We start from the raw sequence: 17,662 nt of genomic DNA, 5'->3' as shown, positions 1-17,662 counted from the left end.
AAATATAGTTTATGTCTGTCACTACTTCAAAACTATGTTAGTTACTGTACCAGGTGGCTAAATCATATTACATACACTATTAATAAACAGGCAAATATGTTAGATCACAAACTTTTTCACATTTTGATTACTGTATTTCAATATAATTGGTTTCCTTTGCAATCCTACATATTATAATTTATTCACTTGCAAACATTATTCAGGCACAGGCTCATATATGCTGTCAGAGGTGTGCATGGCAAAAAAAGGGCTAAACGCTTCTGTGAACAAATAGACAGGGCTGAGAATCCATGCATGATTCTTTGGTGTCTGAGGAAAGCCCCAGTTATCATTTAAAATAAAAATATAATATATCAAAACAAAATTAATTTGGTGATCTTTAATTAGAACACCATTGTGCATAACACTTTTGGTGCTGATGGTGAGCAGGAAATGTCTGGTAGTGTTGGTTATTTGTAAAAAGCTAAGAGCTGCCATCCAGGTGAGTAGGCAGCCACTGGGAATCCTCCCAGGGAAAATGTGGAGCTATAGGTATAATGCTCCAGCTCCCAGTCTTTAGCCCTATTGAATCTGGGATAGGAGTAGAAATCAAGTTGAGGCTCTCGGTCAATATTATTTCATATAATTCAGTTTTAACTCAGCCTCTCAAAACTTTTAGGTTCTACTGGTAGAAAATTTCTGTTGCCTGGGATGACAAGCTTCTAGCCTAGAAAGACTTATTTCTCTGTTCCTTTTTTATATCAAACAACAGTCACTCGTGTTATGTGTGGAAAAAATGAAAACAGGTGTGAACTGGTAAGTCAGTAAGGCCACCATTATGGAGAATGTGTTTAAGATGGTCCAGATTCTAGGGGTTTGGTGAATCCTGTTCGGCTCAGATAAAAGTAATAGAGTGACATATCCAACTGATAATATCCTCCAGCTATTTATTTCAAATGGATAACCTTTTAATAAAAAAGAACACTTACATCCAAGTATCTAATTTAGAATTCTTAGTTTTCACCAACTGGCTTTATCAAAGCCAACCAGTAACTCTTACCTCCAACACTCTAGTACAAAGCTCTGGTGTGGATCGAAGGACAGACTGGACTTAGGTTTTGGTTGCATTTTCCCGTCATTTTGTAATGAAAAGTTTAAAATATGTTTAAAAATTAAAGGAATTGTATAGTTAACATCTATATTTGCAGCCTTGGCTCTATAGTTGGGTGATAGCATATTTACTTTACCACAGTTCTATCAATCCATTCCTCTACCTGAGCATCAATCCATCTTCATTTTCTTTGAGTTTTTTTTCAAAGTTATGGACATCTGGTATACTTCATTCCTAAATACTTCAACTTGTATATCATTACAATTCCTTTTTTATTTTTGAGGTAAAATGTATATATAATGAAACACACATATTGTAAGTGTACCATTTATGGAGTTTTGACAAATGCATACACCTGTGTGACCCATCCCATCCAGATGCAAACATTCCCACCATCCCAGAAAGTTGCCCCATGCCACCTTCCCACTCAGTCCCCACACCACCATCCCCCAGAGCTAATCACTCATCTGATTTTTCCACTATAAATTGGCCTCACTTTGTTCATAAATAACATTTTTTAAGCTACAAATCAATACATATTTAAGGGCATTTTAACACATTTATAGAAATACTGGAGATTATAAAAAGTATAAAACATTTTGTAGTCATTTTCATTTAAGCATTTTCTCAATTAATTAAAAACTCCTCAGGAAAATAATTTTTAATGGCTACATCATCATTGGCTGTTTGAATGAGGTCCATGATAATCCTATCATGGTAATGCAGTTATCTCCCCTGTTGTCAGGAGGAAAGTGTGGCAGGTTCAGTAAGCAGGCCTGAAGGAAGATGAGTTGATTGAACAGAGACATACCAAGTCGTTTTAATTGCTCACCTCATGTTTTTCTTCCTCCTTTGCTGAGCTGTTTATATCTCAGCTGTTGGCCTCTGTGTTGATTTCTCTTACTCCCTAGTATTCTTAGTAAAAATCTCCTGATCATGCCCTATTCTGAAGGGATTCAGAAGCATTTCTAATGAAGGCTCACTTGGTTTTAATCCACCCAGGAGCTGACTGAGATAAGCAGCAGTGACTGTGGGCTTAGGGGAGACAAGGTCCTGCTCCAAGCAGCGGCCCTTTTTAGCAGATTGACAGCAGTGGATCTAAGTTGGTCTGGGGCCACAGATGTGGGCATGATGGCACTCATACAAGGAGTTTCAAGGTAATGCATCAAAAGTTGCCCTGCCACTTTCCCACTAATTAATTGACAGTGTATTTTTAAAATAAAACTTTTCTTGTTCCTGTTACATGCAAGCCACTGTTCTAAATGTTATATCTGCGTTATATTAATCCCTAGAACATCTCTATGAGGTTCAGTTCAGTTCAGTCGCTCGGTAATGTCTGACTCTTTGTGACCTCATGGACTGCAGCACTCCAGGCCTCCCTGTCCATCAACAACTCCTGGAGTTTACTCAAACTCATGTCCATTGCGTCAGTGATGCCATGCAACCATCTCATCCTCTGTCATCCCCTTCTCCTCCTGTCTTCAATCCTCCCCAGCATCAGGGTCTTTTTCAACGAGTCAGTTCTTTGCATCAGGTAGCCAAAGTACTGGAGTTTCAGCTTCAGCATCAGTCCTTCCAATGAACACCCAGGACTGATCTCCTTTAGAATGGACTGCTTGGATCTCCTTGCAGTCCAAGGGACTCTCAAGAGTCTTCTCCAACACCACAGTTCAAAAGCATCAACTCTTTGGCGCTCAGCTTTCTTTATAGTCCAGGGAAAAACGATAGCTTTGACTAGACAGACCTTTGTTGGTAAAGTAATGTCTCTGCTTTCTAATATGCTGTTTAGGTTGGTCATAACTTTTCTTCCAAGGAGCAAGCGTCTTTTAATTTCATGGCTACAGTCATAATCTGCAGTGATTTAGGAGCCCCAGAAAATAAAGTCTCTGACTGCTTCCATTGTTTCCCCATCTATTTGCCATGAAGTGATAGGTATTATTATCTTCCTCATTTTGCTGAGGAGGAAAGCCTAGACTCAGTGAGGTTAAGTAACTTGCCTAAATTCACATGTGTAGTAAGTAGTAGTTTGAACTGGATCCTAAACAAGGGGATTCAGATTCTGACTACCCTCTGCCTCATATCTATTTCTTACAGAAATAAAACATGAGGATGTTTCCTTCAGGATTTAATGTTTGGCTCTAAGCATGCCATCCATGACTTTTGTAGACTTGGCTTGTAGGTAGGCTCAGTTCACAACCAGGAGCACCGGGTTTCCAGATGGACTAGAGTCCAGAGCAGGGATCGAACGCTTTATCTCTCAAGTGCCAGGTAGTTTGTATTTCAGGCTTTGCAGGCCATACAATCTGTCATAACTACTTAACTCTGCCTTTGTAGCTTCCCTAGATGGTACGTAAATAAACTAACATAGTCCTGTTCCAGTAACACTTTGTTTACACAATCAGATGGCGAGTGCATTTGGCTGATGGGCCATAATTTGCTAACTCCTAGTCTTGAGAAGTGCTTAAAATACTATGGGTAACAACTTCTTTGAGACTCAAATGAAAGTAGTGGATTCCTTACCCATAAATGAGCCACATAAGCACATGCATAAAAACTTTTGCATATATTGATATGTATGTCAATATTTACAAGTGTGTGTGTGAAAGTCACTCAGTTGTGTCCAACTGTTTAATATACATATGTATATATTTAAATGGTATGATGTTTTTACCTATACTGATATGTTGCCTTGAAAATTTTTTCTTTTTCTGATTTGCAGAAAAATCAGAATACAAAATAATCTTTGCAAGTACTTTACCTTATAAATATTTTTCATGAGAAAATTAATTATATCCCCAACAAACTGAAGTAATTCCAATTTGTATATTGTATATTCAAAGCATAAAGCAAAGATTAAAGAGAAGGAAAGAGAAAACCAGGCATTTGTAAACAGTCATCCCGATATCAAAACTGATCTTCACTAATCTTTTAGAGTAGAATTGTGGCCAAAGTAGTTTTAGTTTTCCACCTGCCTCTCTAACCACCTAATGCCCAGCTCTAATGAAATTAATGGTAGCTCTCTGGCAGTAGGCAAGGACTCCTTCAGATATTTTAATAGAATCTGTGTAGTCAATATATATCAGATGCCAAAGGCAATCAGTGATTATGGCTTTCCGTCCAGAGTCACAAAATCAGATGTGTTGTCAAGCATCACAATTATACTTTCTGCACCGTATAAGAACTGTTTGGGAAACACATGTAGTGTCATGTTAAACACATCATTGTCTTTGCTGTGCTTAGTCACTCAATCATTTCTGACTGTTTGCAACCCTGTGAACTGCAGCCCGCTAGACTCTTCTGTCCGTGGGGACGCTCCAGGCAAGAATACTGCAGTGGATTGCCATGCCTTCCTCCCGGGGATCTTCCCAATCCAGGGACTGAACTCAGGTCTCCTGCATTGCAGGTGGATTCTTTACCACCTGAGCCACCAGGGAAGCCCAAGAATACTGAAGTGGGTAGCCTATCCCTTCTCTAGGGGAACTTTCTGACCCAGGACCAAACTGGGGGGTCTCCTGCATTGCAGGTGGACTCTTTACCAGCTGAGCTACCAGGGACACCCATGTCCCATTATATTTAGTGGTAAATCTTAAAAGAAATGCTATGTAAGACTCCCTATATTTCATTTCTTTGTCAATTTCTAACTGAAGCTTGGTGTTGATCAAAGAAAATAAGTGTAATGATCATGATGTCACTGTATGTTTTCCTTAATTTATCTCCATAGGAAACTATTCTTGGCTGAATAACATGGTGGTGACGATGGAAACTATACTTTAAGTAGCCACACCCAGGAGCATTCCATATCCCTTACACAACCATGTTCTTTGATCACAATAAAGAAAATAATTTGAAATGAAAATATGTTTCCCCCAAAGATGAAATCAAGGCAACAGAAAAGAAGTTCAAGAAATAAAGATATATATTCGTGTCTGACTCATCGAGCTCTCCAAAGCTATCAAAAGAAAATTAGAGTGCATGGTTTACCAAAACAAAATCTTCTTTAGATATTGTTTGCAGCTATTTGAATAACTAGTGAACTGCAAGCTTTTGGTATGAAATCCTTCTTTTTAAATAGAGATATTATTGACATGTAATTTCTTTTTCAGCCTGCTGCTGCTGCTGCTAAGCCACTTCAGTCGTGTCCAACTCTGTGTGACCCCATAGACGGCAGTCCACCAGGCTCCCCTGTCCCTGGGATTCTCCAGGCAAGAACACTGGAGTGGGTTGCCATTTCCTTCTCCAATATATGAAAGTGAAAAGTGAAAGCGAAGTCGCTCAGTCGTGTCCAACTCTTTGCGACTCTATTAATGGATCCCAGATCACAGACAAAGCCATTGAAGCTTTAGTTAAAAAGCATGGAAACAGGTAAAATAATGATAAATATTTCATTTACATGTAGCTTCCATTTATGTATGTTTGTATTTCTTTATTTGATGTTCTTATCAAGCACTCATTGAGGTAGGCATTACCTACAGTTGTCTGCCAAGTAATCTGAGACTCAGAGACAGTTCAGTTCAGTCACTCAGTTGTGTCTGACTCTTTGCAACCCCATGAATCGCAGCACGCCAGGCCTCCCTGTCCATCACCAACTCCCGGAGTTCACTCAGACTCACATCCATTGAGTCGGTGATGCCATCCAGCCATCTCATCCTCTGTCGTCCCCTTCTCTTCCTGCCCCCAATCCCTCCCAGCATCAGGGTCTTTTCCAATGAGTCAACTCTTCGCATGAGGTGGCCAAAGTATTGGAGTTTCAGCTTTAGCATCATTCCTTCCAAAGAAATCCCAGGGCTGATCTCCTTCAGAATGGACTGGTTGGATCTCCTTGCAGTCCAAGAGACTCTCAAGAGTCTTCTCCAACATCACAGTTCAAAAGCCATCAATTCTTCAGCGCTCAGCTTTCTTCACAGTCCAACTCTCACATCCATACATGACCAATGGAAAACCATAGCTTTGACTAGACAGACCTTTGTTGGCAAAGTAACATCTCTGCTTTTGAATATGCTGTCTAGGTTGGTCATAACTTTTCTTCCAAGGAGCAAGCATCTTTTAATTTCATGGCTGCAGTCACCATCTGCAGTGATTTTGGAGCCCCAAAAAATAAAGTCTGACAGTTTCCACTGTTTCCCCATCTATTTCCCATGAAGTGATGGGACCAGATGCCATGATCCCAACCCAGGGATTGAACCCAGCTCTCCTGCATTGTAGGCAGATTACTTACTGTCTGAGCCACCAGGGAAGCCCATTACCTAGCCCATGAACCCTAGTTACCTTATTTATAAAATATGGGTAATAATAATCATCAAGGAGAGCTGTTGTGAAAATTAAAAAATAGTATACATAAAACCCTTAGTGACTAGTACTTAGTATGTGCTCAATAAATGCTACTTTATTTTATTCCAGGCTCCATTGATTATCCCCCACTCTGAATGCCTACAGCACACATTCCCAATTGTTTCTATAATTATAACCTTGTCTCCTTAACCAACTTTTAACACAAGAATACTTTAAACCCCTGCAGGAATGCAAGTACAATGCAAGACATAATTTGGGGAAACACCTCGAATCCTCCCAAGGTCAATGGCTTGTGAATTGTGTAATAGCTTACTTGGTAGAAAAACACACCAAGAAGTGTGGCCCCTGTGATGTAAAAAAAAAGCCTGGAACTGGCCAATAAAACCTCATCAAATTGAAATTTGACTGGCAAAGTATTTAAGTAAATTAAGAAGGCCAACATTTCTTATGTAAGTTGGCAGCAGCTTGTGGTTTCTTTGAATTATCTCAAGTCTTTTGAATACTAGTCCTTGAACAATTTTGCCATAGTCAAATGGAAAGATAAAAATAGAAATGAAGTGTTGGCATTGAAATCCAAAATGGTCCCTTTTGCCACAGTTTCATATCTCACGGTCACTCACTTTGGAATATTAATACAATGCTTTGGTTCAGAAAGTTCCAGTGTACTTTTTCTTGTTTCTTTGTTAAAACTATTTTGACTGTATTTGCTTTGAATTATTTCTAATGCATCGGTTTTTAAAAAAATAATTGTACAGAACCTTTGTCTTTAGCATTTTAGCAAATATTTTCCTACATTATTGAAAGCTTGCCATTAGCATCATTTTAACCTTTTCAAAATGTATTAGCCATCTCTTAAGTTTTGAACAGTTAGGAATGTTCATAATGTTTTGAAGTAAAAGCTACACCAATGATACTTTTTGCATGGAGATTCCCATCTCCGCTTTAATGACTATTAAGGCTAGATTCTTCAAAGTGGAATTTCTGGATTTAACTTTTCTTAATTTACATTTTCAAATGTTCTCAAGGACTGGATTAACATATACTCCATCAACAGTGGAAAAGAATGCCTGTTCATCATACACTTGCCAGTCACTGCTCTTTGGCGGTGGGGGTGGAAAGTTGAGGGGTAGGAACAAAGTGAACTTCACTGATTTGATGAAGAAAAAAGTTTTTTCTCTTGTAAGATTACTTTCTTATTCTTGTCTTTGATTACTTGGTTTTATCTTTATCTATCTGTTTGCTATTTGCATTTTGTCAATTATTAATTTCTGTTCAAGTCCTATTGAAGGCATAGTGGGTTTTGTAACAAAGAAATTTCATTAATTTTAAGACAGCACAGTACTTTTCTATCTAGATGTCAGAATCTTCTATCTATGTTTTATTTTACTTCTTATATATTTGCTGAAACAATTTTTTTTTTTACTTTAAAACATACAAAGTTAAAGGAGCACATAAAAACTGCCATTAATTTGTTAAAATGGCAACCCACTCCAGTACTCTTGCCTAGAAAATTCCATGGATGGAAGAGCCTGGTAGGCTACAGTTCATGGAGTTGCAAAGAGTCGGACACGACTGAGCGACCTCACTTTAATTGGAGGATAATTGCTTTACAATGTTGTGTTGGTTTCTGCCATACAACAATGTGAATCAACCATAAGTATATATATATATTCCTCCTTCTTGAAACTCCCTCCCATCCATTCTCCATCCCACTCCTCTAGGTCATCACAGAGCACCAGGCTGAGCTCCCTACGTTACACAGAAACTTCTTACTAGCCATCTGTTTTACACACGGTAATGTGTATGTTTCAATGCTACTCTCTTAATTTGTCCCACCCTTTCCTTCCCTCGCTGAGTCCAAAAGTCTGTTCTCTATATCTGTGTCTCTATTCCTACCCTGCAAATAGGTTCATCAGTACCACTTCCATGTGGTCCACTGGAGAAGGGAATGGCAAACCACTTAAGTATTCTTGCCTTGAGAACCCCATGAACAGTATGAAAAGGCAAAATGATAGGATACTGAAAGAGAAACTCCCCAGGTCAGTAGGTACCCAATATGCTACTGGAGATCAGTGGAGAAATAACTCCAGAAAGAATGAAGGGATGGAGCCAAAAAAAGAATACCCAGCTGTGGATGTGATTGGTGATAGAAGTAAGGTCCAATGCTGTAAAGAGCAATATTGCATAGGAACCTGGAATGTCAGGTCCATGAATCAAGGCAAATTGGAAGTGGTCAAACAAGAGATGGCAAGAGTGAATGTCGACATTCTAGGAATCAGTGAACTGAAATGGACTGGAACGGGTGAATTTAACTCAGATGACCATTATATCTACTACTGCGGGCAGGAATCCCTCAGAAGAATTGGAGTAGCCATCATGGTCAACAAAAGAGTCTGAAATGCAGTACTTGGATGCAATCTCAAAAACGACAGAATGATCTCTGTTCGTTTCCAAGGCAAACCATTCGATATCACAGTAATCCAAGTCTATGCCCCAACCAGTAACGCTGAAGTTAAATGGTTCTATGAAGACCTACAAGACCTTTTAGAACTAACACCCAAAAAAGATGTCCTTTTCATTATAGGGGACTGGAATGCAAAAGTAGGAAGTCAAGAAACACCTGGAGTAACAGGCAAATTTGGCCTTGGAATACGGAATGAAGCAGGGTAAAGACTAATAGAGTTTTGCCAAGAAAATTCACTGGTCATAACAAACACCCTCTTCCAACAACACAAGAGAAGACTCTATACATGGATGTCACCAGATGGTCAACACCGAAATCAGATTGATTATATTCTTTGCAGCCAAAGATGGAGAAGCTCTATACAGTCAGCAAAAACAAGACCAGGAGCTGACTGTGGCTCAGACCATGAACTCCTTATTGCCAAATTCAGACTTAAGTTGAAGAAAGTAGGGAAAACCACTAGGCCACTCAGGTATGACCTAAATCAAATCACTTATGATTATACAGTGGAAGTGAGAAATAGATTTAAGGGCCTAGATCTGATAGATAGAGTGCCTTATGAACTATGGGATGAGGTTCGTGACATTATACAGGAGACAGGGATCAAAACAATCCCCATGGAAAAGAAATGCAAAAAAGCAAAATGGCTGTCTGGGGAGGCCTTACAAATAGCTGTGAAAAGAAGAGAAGCAAAAAGCAAAGGAGAAAAGGAAAGATATAAACATCTGAATGCAGAGTTCCAAAGAATAGCAAGAAGAGATAAGAAAGCCTTCTTCAGCAATAAATGCAAAGAAATAGAGGAAAACAACAGAATGGGAAAGACTAGAGATCTCTTCAAGAAAATCAGAGATACCAAAGGAACATTTCATGCAAAGATGAGCTCGATATAGGACAGAAATGGTATGGACCTAACAGAAGCAGAAGATATTAAGAAGAGATGGCAAGAATACACAGAAGAACTGTACAAAAAAGATCTTCACAACCCAGATAATCACGATGGTGTGATCACTGACCTAGAGCCAGACATCCTGGAATGTGAAGTCAAGTGGGCCTTAGAACGCATCACTACAAACAAAGCTAGTGGAGGTGATGGGATTCCAGTTGAACTATTCCAAATCCTGAAAGATGATGCTGTGAAAGTGCTGCACTCAATATGCCAGCAAATCTGGAAAACTCAGCAGTGGCCACAGGATGGGAAAAGGTCAGTTTTCATTCCAATCCCAAAGAAAGGCAATGCCAAAGAATGCTCAAACTACCGCACAACTGCACTCATCTCACACGCTAGTAAAGTAATGCTCAAAATTCTCCAAGCCAGGCTTCAGCAATATGTGAACCGTGAACTTCCTGATGTTCAAGCTGGTTTTAGAAAAGGCAGAGGAACCAGAGATCAAATTGCCAACATCCACTGGATCATCGAAAAAGCAAGAGAGTTCCAGAAAAACATCTATTTCTGCTTTATTGACTATGCCAAAGCCTTTGACTGTGTGGAACACAATAAACTGTGGAAAATTCTTCAAGAGATGGGACTACCAGACCACCTGATCTGCCTCTTGAGAAACCTATATGCAGGTCAGGAAGCAACAGTTAGAACTGGACATGGAACAACAGACTGGTTCCAAATAGGAAAAGGAGTACGTCAAGGCTGTATATTGTCACCCTGTTTGTTTAACTTATATGCAGAGTACATCATGAGAAGTGCTGGACTGGAAGAAGCACAAGCTGGAATCAAGATTGCCGGGAGAAATATCAATAACCTCAGATATGCAGATGACACCAGCCTTATGGCAGAAAGTAAAGAGGAACTAAAAAGCCTCTTGATGAAAGTGAAAGTGGAGAGTGAAAAAGTTGGCTTAAAGCTCAACATTCAGAAAACGAAGATCATGGCATCCGGTCCCATCCTTCATGGAAAATAGATGGGGAAACAGTAGAAACAGTGTCAGACTTTATTTTTGGGGGCTCCAAAATCACTGTAGATGGTGACTGCAGCCATGAAATTAAAAGACGCTTACTCCTTGGAAGGAAAGTTATGACCAACCTAGGTAGCATATTCAAAAGCAGAGACATTACTTTGCCAACAAAGGTTCGTCTAGTCAATGCTATGGTTTTTCCTTGGACTATAAAGAAAGCTGAGCACCAAAGAATTGATGCTTTTGAACTGTGGTGTTGGAGAAGACTCTTGAGAGTCCCTTGGACTGCAAGGAGATCCAACCAGTCCATCCTAAAGGAAATAAGTCCTGAATATTCATTGGAAGGACTGATGCTGAAGCTGAAACTCCAATACTTTGGCCACCTGATGCAACGAACTGACTCATTGGAAAAGATCCTGTTGCTGGGAAGGATTGAAGGCCAGAGGAAAAGGGGACGACAGGATGAGATGGTTGGGTGGCATCACCCACTCAATGGACATGAGTTTAAGTAAACTCCAGGTGTTGGTGATGGACAGGGAGACCTGGTGTTCTGCAGTCCATGATGTCGCAAAGAGTCAGCCACGACTGATTGCCTGGACTGAACTGAACTGAAGGATAGAGGACTCTGGAGCTCAGAGCAAGATCTGCCTAGAGATGGACATTGTAGAAGCTATGGTCATGGCTGACATCTAGAAAGAGATTATAGTGTGAGGGGAGAAGAGGGTCTTGCCATTAGCCTTGAGAAGCCCCGTTTGTCAATGATTATGTAAAGGAAGCTGAGTCTACAAAAGGAATGAGAAGGAAAAGCCAAAGATATATGAGGAAAACCAGAAAAATGTGTTATTTTGAGAAATGGAGAAAAATTTTAAGAAATAGGCAGTGGTTAACAGTGTCCAGTGCTACTTAAAATGTATATAAATTGGGGATTTTAGCATGTTTATTGGATTTAGCTACTAGCAATCATTAATGATCTTCATGAGAATTGTTTCGGGGGTGTGACAGAGTAAAAAAACACATTGACATGACATGATGAATGAATGGAACAGAGAAATTTTGTCTAAAAGGGTAGGAAAAAAGGAAAAGTGATGACTGGATAGGAACAGGAAGTCAAAGGAGCCTTTTGGTTTTTCATTGATGGGACTTGATCAAATTCTGGTGAAAAGGTTCCATTTGAGACTCTCTGAGACTTCATATCAAGGCTTGCTGCTGGAAGATCTAACAAGCTAATTGGAAGCAGGTGACAGTCCTGGGTCAGGTAATTGGGTTGGAGGTCAAACACTAAAAGAATAGCAGAAGGGGACAGACAATGAGGTCAACAGCATGTGAAAGACATCATAACTGAATAAAAATTGGCAATCATTCAGTTATCTTGCTAGCTTCCCAAGGTGGGCTGAATTCAGGGGAATTATATTTTTCTTAGATATGAATATCACCTCAAATACATTCCCCTAAGACTGTAGGAAGGCAGTGTTCTCTCACGTCCCGATATTGAAGCTTCCCCAGTATTTCTTCTCTTAGGCTACCATGCCTGCTGGTCCTGCATACTTCATCCAATTTTGCAGTAGTCAACAGTAAAGGGTTATATCTGAGATTCTCAGTACCTGACTCTACCTCAAGTGTTTCCTCTTCTCTGAGACTCTAGTTCTCAAGCTAACTCTTGCATTTCCAGCTCAGTTTCCACCTTAGGCAGAATGTTAGATCAGACACTACTGCTGCTGCTAAGTTGCTTCAGTCGTGTCCGACTCTGTGTGACCCCATGGACTGCAGCCTACCAGGCTTCTCCGTCCATGGGATTCTCCAGGCAAGAACACTGGAGGGGGTTGCCCTTTCCTTCTCCAAGATCAGACACTACGGACCCTTATAAATTCAACATCCTCATTTTACATATGAGGAAATGAGCCTCAGAGAGGTAAAGGACTGGTCCTAAGAGCATCCGTTGCAAAAAGGTGTAGGCTTTTTAATACTAAAGTACACATTCTTTCATGGTGTTGATAGGTTTAGTCACTAAGTTGTGTCTGACTCTTGCCACCCCATGGACTGTAGCCTGCCAGGCTCCTCTGTCCTTGGGATTTCTCAGGCAAGAATACTGGAGTAGGTTACCATTTCTTTCTCCAGGGGATCTTCCAAACCTAAGGACTGAACCTGGGTCTTCTGCATTACAAGCAAACTCTTTATTGACTGGACCACCAGGGAAGCCACTGTGTTAACTTTTAGTAAAATCTGACTTCTATTCAGTAACAAGTTCTAGTGGACTATGAGTAACTTGGCTGTAACACTATCAAATCAATAGAACAAATATGTATTTAAATAACTGGGAAATTAAACATGGGAAATTAATCATGTCCTCAGAAAAAATGTTCTTATAATGGTTTGTCATATTTTATTATAATACTTAAACTCTATAATATGCTGTTTTTATTTCTGATTTTTGCTTCTATACACACAAATGTAGTCACAAACACACAACGTATACTCATTCTACACCTGAATACTCTCCTATTGTCTTAAAAAAAAAATTCCTTAACAGAAATTAACCTATCTAGATGGATGAGGCAATAAATTAATAGTTCATGTGTTAAAATACCCCCACAATAACTCATTCATGGTCCTGCATACCTCATCCAATTTTGCAATAGTCAACAGTAAAGTCAACATATTACTCATGTAATATGAATTGATTTTGAAATAATGTTCTAAAAATACACTGTCAGTTTAAAAAGGTATTTTATTATGTTGTGGTGGTTCTGGGGAATATAGATTAAAGCTTCATTATTCCGTAGTGAATTCAATTATCCAAGATGGAATCATGGACTCAGGACCCATGTGCCTGTGCTAACTACTCAAGTGACCTGGGCATAATTAGGAAGATTCCTGAGGTCAGTGATTCTCAAATTAAAGAGGCATGAGGATCACCTGGAGGGCTTGTTAAACCACAAGTCACCGGGCCCCACCCTCAGAGGTTCTGGGGTGGGCTCTAGGTATTTGTATTTCTAACAGGTTACTGCTGGTTACAGAACCACATTTGGAGGAGAGCTGCTGCCTTAGGTAATCATTCAACTGAAAGTCACACAAAAAGAAGGACTGGTGGGAGTTTCCTGATTTCTTCAGAACCAACGCATGGGCTTGCAGTCTAATAGCAAGTACCCAATGTGCTCTTTTGTTCTGTTTGTTTTTAAATATTTACTTATTTATTTAACTGCGTTGGGCCTTAGTTGTGGCACACAGGATCTTTCCTCGTGGTGCATGGACTCTCTAGTTGTGTCATGCGGGCTCAGTAGTTGTGGTGACAGGCTTAGTTGCTCTGTGGCATGTGGGATCTTAGTTCCCTGACCCAGGGATTGAAGCCATGTACCCTGAATTGCAAGGCAGATTCTTAACCACTGGATGACAAGGTAAGTCCTCCAAGTAGACAGTATTATTACTTACTATCTTCCCTGTGCCCTTACTATGTCCTGAAATTTTCTAGGTCATAGTAGTGACTCAGGTCAGACAGATATGTGTGAAAAATATACCAAGAGCACCAAGCTGCTAGAACAGACACAAATAACTGCGAGCCTTCATGTTTTAAAACAATCAGACAGGTTTACACGTCCTGTAATTTGAGAGTGAGGGGTGGTTTCATATTCCTGAATACAATCAATTTATAAGAAATGCAAAAATATTTTTTTATAAACCTCCACTGCCATTGAGCATTGTTATCCTATAATTTAGGTGTCACTAAGATCATGGCATCTGGTCCCATCACTTCCTGGGAAACAGATGGAGAAACAGTGGAAACAGTGTCAGACTTTATTTTTGGGGGCTCCAAAATCACTGCAGATGGTGATTGCAGCCATGAAATTAAAAGACTCTTACTCCTTGGAAGGAAAGTTATGACCAACCTAGACAGCATATTAAAAAGCAGAGATATTACTTTGCCAACAAAGGTCCATCTAGTCAAGGCTATGGTTTTTCCAGTGGTCACGTATGAATGTGAGAGTTGGACTGTGAAGAAAGCTGAGAGCCAAAGAATTGATGCTTTTGAACTGTGGTGTTGGAGAAGACTCTTGAGAGTGCCTTGGACTGCAAGGAGATCCAACCAGTCCATTCTAAAGGGGATCACCCCTGGGTGTTCATTGGAAGGACTGATGCTAAAGCTGAAACTCCAATACTTTGGCCACCTCATGTGAAGAGTTGACTCATTGGAAAAGACCCTGATGCTGGGAGGGATTGGAGGCAGGAGGAGAAGGGGACAACAGAGGATGAAATGGCTGGATGGCATCACTGACTCGACGGACATGAGTCTGAGTGAACTCCAGGTGTTGGTGATGGACAGGGAGGCCTGGCGTGCTGTGATTCATGGGTCGCAAAGTCGGACATGACTGAGCAACTGAACTGAAAAATTGAGTTGTCCAAGGTGCATGTTCTCAGGTGAGATCCAATAGGGTGAGGTTCTATCTTCTTGTTTTAGTTCTACTGTAAGGAGGTATCCTTTTCATGGTCCATTTATAGCCATATTTTCCCCATGTTTGTGCTTTTTATTAGTGACTTGCTATTAAAATTGCCTCCAAATATAGTACTGAAGAACTATTTAGTATTCCTAAGGGTGAGAGGGCTATGGTGTGCCTTGTAGAGTAAATACACACGTCAAACTGGCTTTGTTCAAGTATGAGTTATAGTCCTGTTGGCCATGAGTTCAGTGTTAATGAATCAATAATATGCATTAAATGAGGTGTTTTTAAACAAAAACACACACTAAAACAAGGTTATATATTAATCCGGAGAAGGCAATGGCAACCCACTCCAGTACTCTTGCCTGGAAAATCCCATGGACGGAGGAGCCTGGTAGGCTACAGTCCATGGGGTTGCTATGAGTCAGACAGGACTGAGCAACTTCACTTTCACTTTTCACTTTCATGCATTGGAGAAGGAAATGGCAACCCACTCCAATGTTCTTGCCTGGAGAATCCCAGGGACGGGGGAGCCTGGTGGGCTGCCATCTATGGGGTCACACAGAGTTGGACACAACTGAAGTGACTTAGCAGCAGCATGTATTAATCAGTTGGCAAAAACATTATGACCAGAAGCTCACAGGAATCTAACCCTGTATTTCCTTAGGGGCAATGATTGAGGATTTGCTAACCCAGTGTTTGAGCAGCTTCCTAGAACACAACTACCATAAATAAGGCAAATCAACACGGCTTGGATTTGCTGAGGGTACCACGCTTAGTGAATTTTCTTCATCTGTTGATCAAGTTTACCAGTTCATTTCATGTTATCAGCACTGTATGTTCACTTCTCAAACATAACAGTAAAATGCAGACTTTACACCATGAAAAAGTAAAAATGTCACTCAGGTGACTTCGGGAATCTGCTCAAGTGCAGTGAATCAGGGAACAGTATAACATTTTATGGTTTTTTTTTTACTTCCAGAGTCTCCACAAAATAGAAGTATTTGGCTGCCTTGCTCTTACTGCCAGGAGTGTGGGCTCCCTGGCCTCGAAGTGTTCACACCTTCAGATCCTGAATATTGGGAGAGTCCCCAAGGTCTCTAAGGCCTGCCTGGTCAGGAGCCTGGAGAACTTACAAGAGGTGACTGCCCTTAATGTTGCTGGCCTCAAAATGATGAGACTTCTTGGACTCAGACTGACATTTTCATTGGTTTCCACCTGCCTAAGTTTTCAGAACATAAAACTAAATAATGCTTCCATGTCTTTCCCACCTCATCATGAAATAATGCTCTGAAATGTACATTTTACAGGGGACAGAATCACAGAGTATCGGTGTGATAGAAAGGGTTCGGACAGTGGACCATTTGTTCTACTCAAGAGAAGAAATATTTGAAACTGTTTCACTGAGAAAACTTTGCTATTTGGTTATGGAATATGTAGGTAGCAGATCTAAAAGTTGACCTAGTTAACTGAATCTTTTTCCATTCTTCTAACTGAGCTAGTATTTACAATAATTCAATGGAACTATTAAATAAGAGATAATGATAATAGCTATTATTTATGGAGCCCCTTCCATGTTGCAGGAACATATAAGGCACTTGTTACACACATTATTTATCTACCTGTGTGAGAAGAAGCATTGTCCCCAATTTACAGGTAGAGTCGTTGAGGTTCTGGGAGGTGAAAGAAAAATGGTACAGGTCATGAAGCTTGTAAGTCTGGACCCAGGTTTGCTGGTTTTCCCCCACTATATTCATGTGGCTTCAGTCTGTGTGGAAGGAGAAGGGAATCCGTCCTCCCCCTCAGATATGATTAGCCAAACGATGATGTGACAATGAGACAGGCTGCTTTTCACAAATTAAATGTTGATTGAAATTCTGTGAACTTGGAGTGGATAGTACTTCTTGCTGAAAACAGATTATTATCATTCTGTTTGATGCTGGTTGATTGGAAGCCAACGAAAAGATATTCTGACTTCAGCAGTTGCATTAAAATTTTTAAGTTCTCAGCTTTCTCTTTTTACTAGGATGATCTTGGGTTCTGAAGTGTTCTTGCCTTAAACCCTGAATGAATTAACAAGAGAAGCACAATACTATATTTCTCCTTCTTTTTAATCAAAATGTCATGTCTTTGAAAGGAATTCTTCTTTAAGAGATGACAGTCTGCTCTTAGCTTGCTTGATGTTGTATTTAGATATGTTTGGGGAAGTCTTTCACAAACTCAAAATTCTGGGAATAAATAAGTTTTCATTCTTAGTCTCTTTTCACTCAAAACAGCAAACTCACACAACAATAGCTTAATCTTACTCAGTTTCTAGGCATTCACTTTTAATCCATGAAGAGTTCCTAAATGAGCATTATGTGAGCCATTCTGGATTACTCAATATCCTAAATAAGATGATGGGTGCCATACAAGGACAGGGCCTATTGCTTAAATTATTTGAGTGTAATAATGCTGTATTACTATCATATTTGAGTTTCTG

The 17,662-nt window shown here is 39.9% G+C and overlaps 1 long non-coding RNA gene across 2 annotated transcripts; it reads left to right on the top strand.

Moving 5' to 3' along the window:
* The first annotated feature begins 4,617 nt into the window (after positions 1-4,617).
* LOC123332907 lies at positions 4,618-16,439 on the top strand. 2 transcript variants are annotated; one of them, XR_006550073.2, is made up of 2 exons: positions 4,618-5,452; positions 16,163-16,439. It is a non-coding gene; the product is annotated as an uncharacterized LOC123332907 (long non-coding RNA). The 2 variants fall into 2 exon arrangements; XR_006640877.1 differs by lacking the exon at positions 4,618-5,452 and adding an exon at positions 15,014-15,160.
* The last annotated feature ends 1,223 nt before the right edge of the window (positions 16,440-17,662 follow it).

Source organism: Bubalus bubalis, chromosome 3, assembly GCF_019923935.1.
Source record: "Bubalus bubalis isolate 160015118507 breed Murrah chromosome 3, NDDB_SH_1, whole genome shotgun sequence".
Lineage (NCBI taxonomy): Eukaryota > Metazoa > Chordata > Mammalia > Artiodactyla > Bovidae > Bubalus > Bubalus bubalis.
This window is presented reverse-complemented; position numbering and strand designations above follow the sequence as displayed.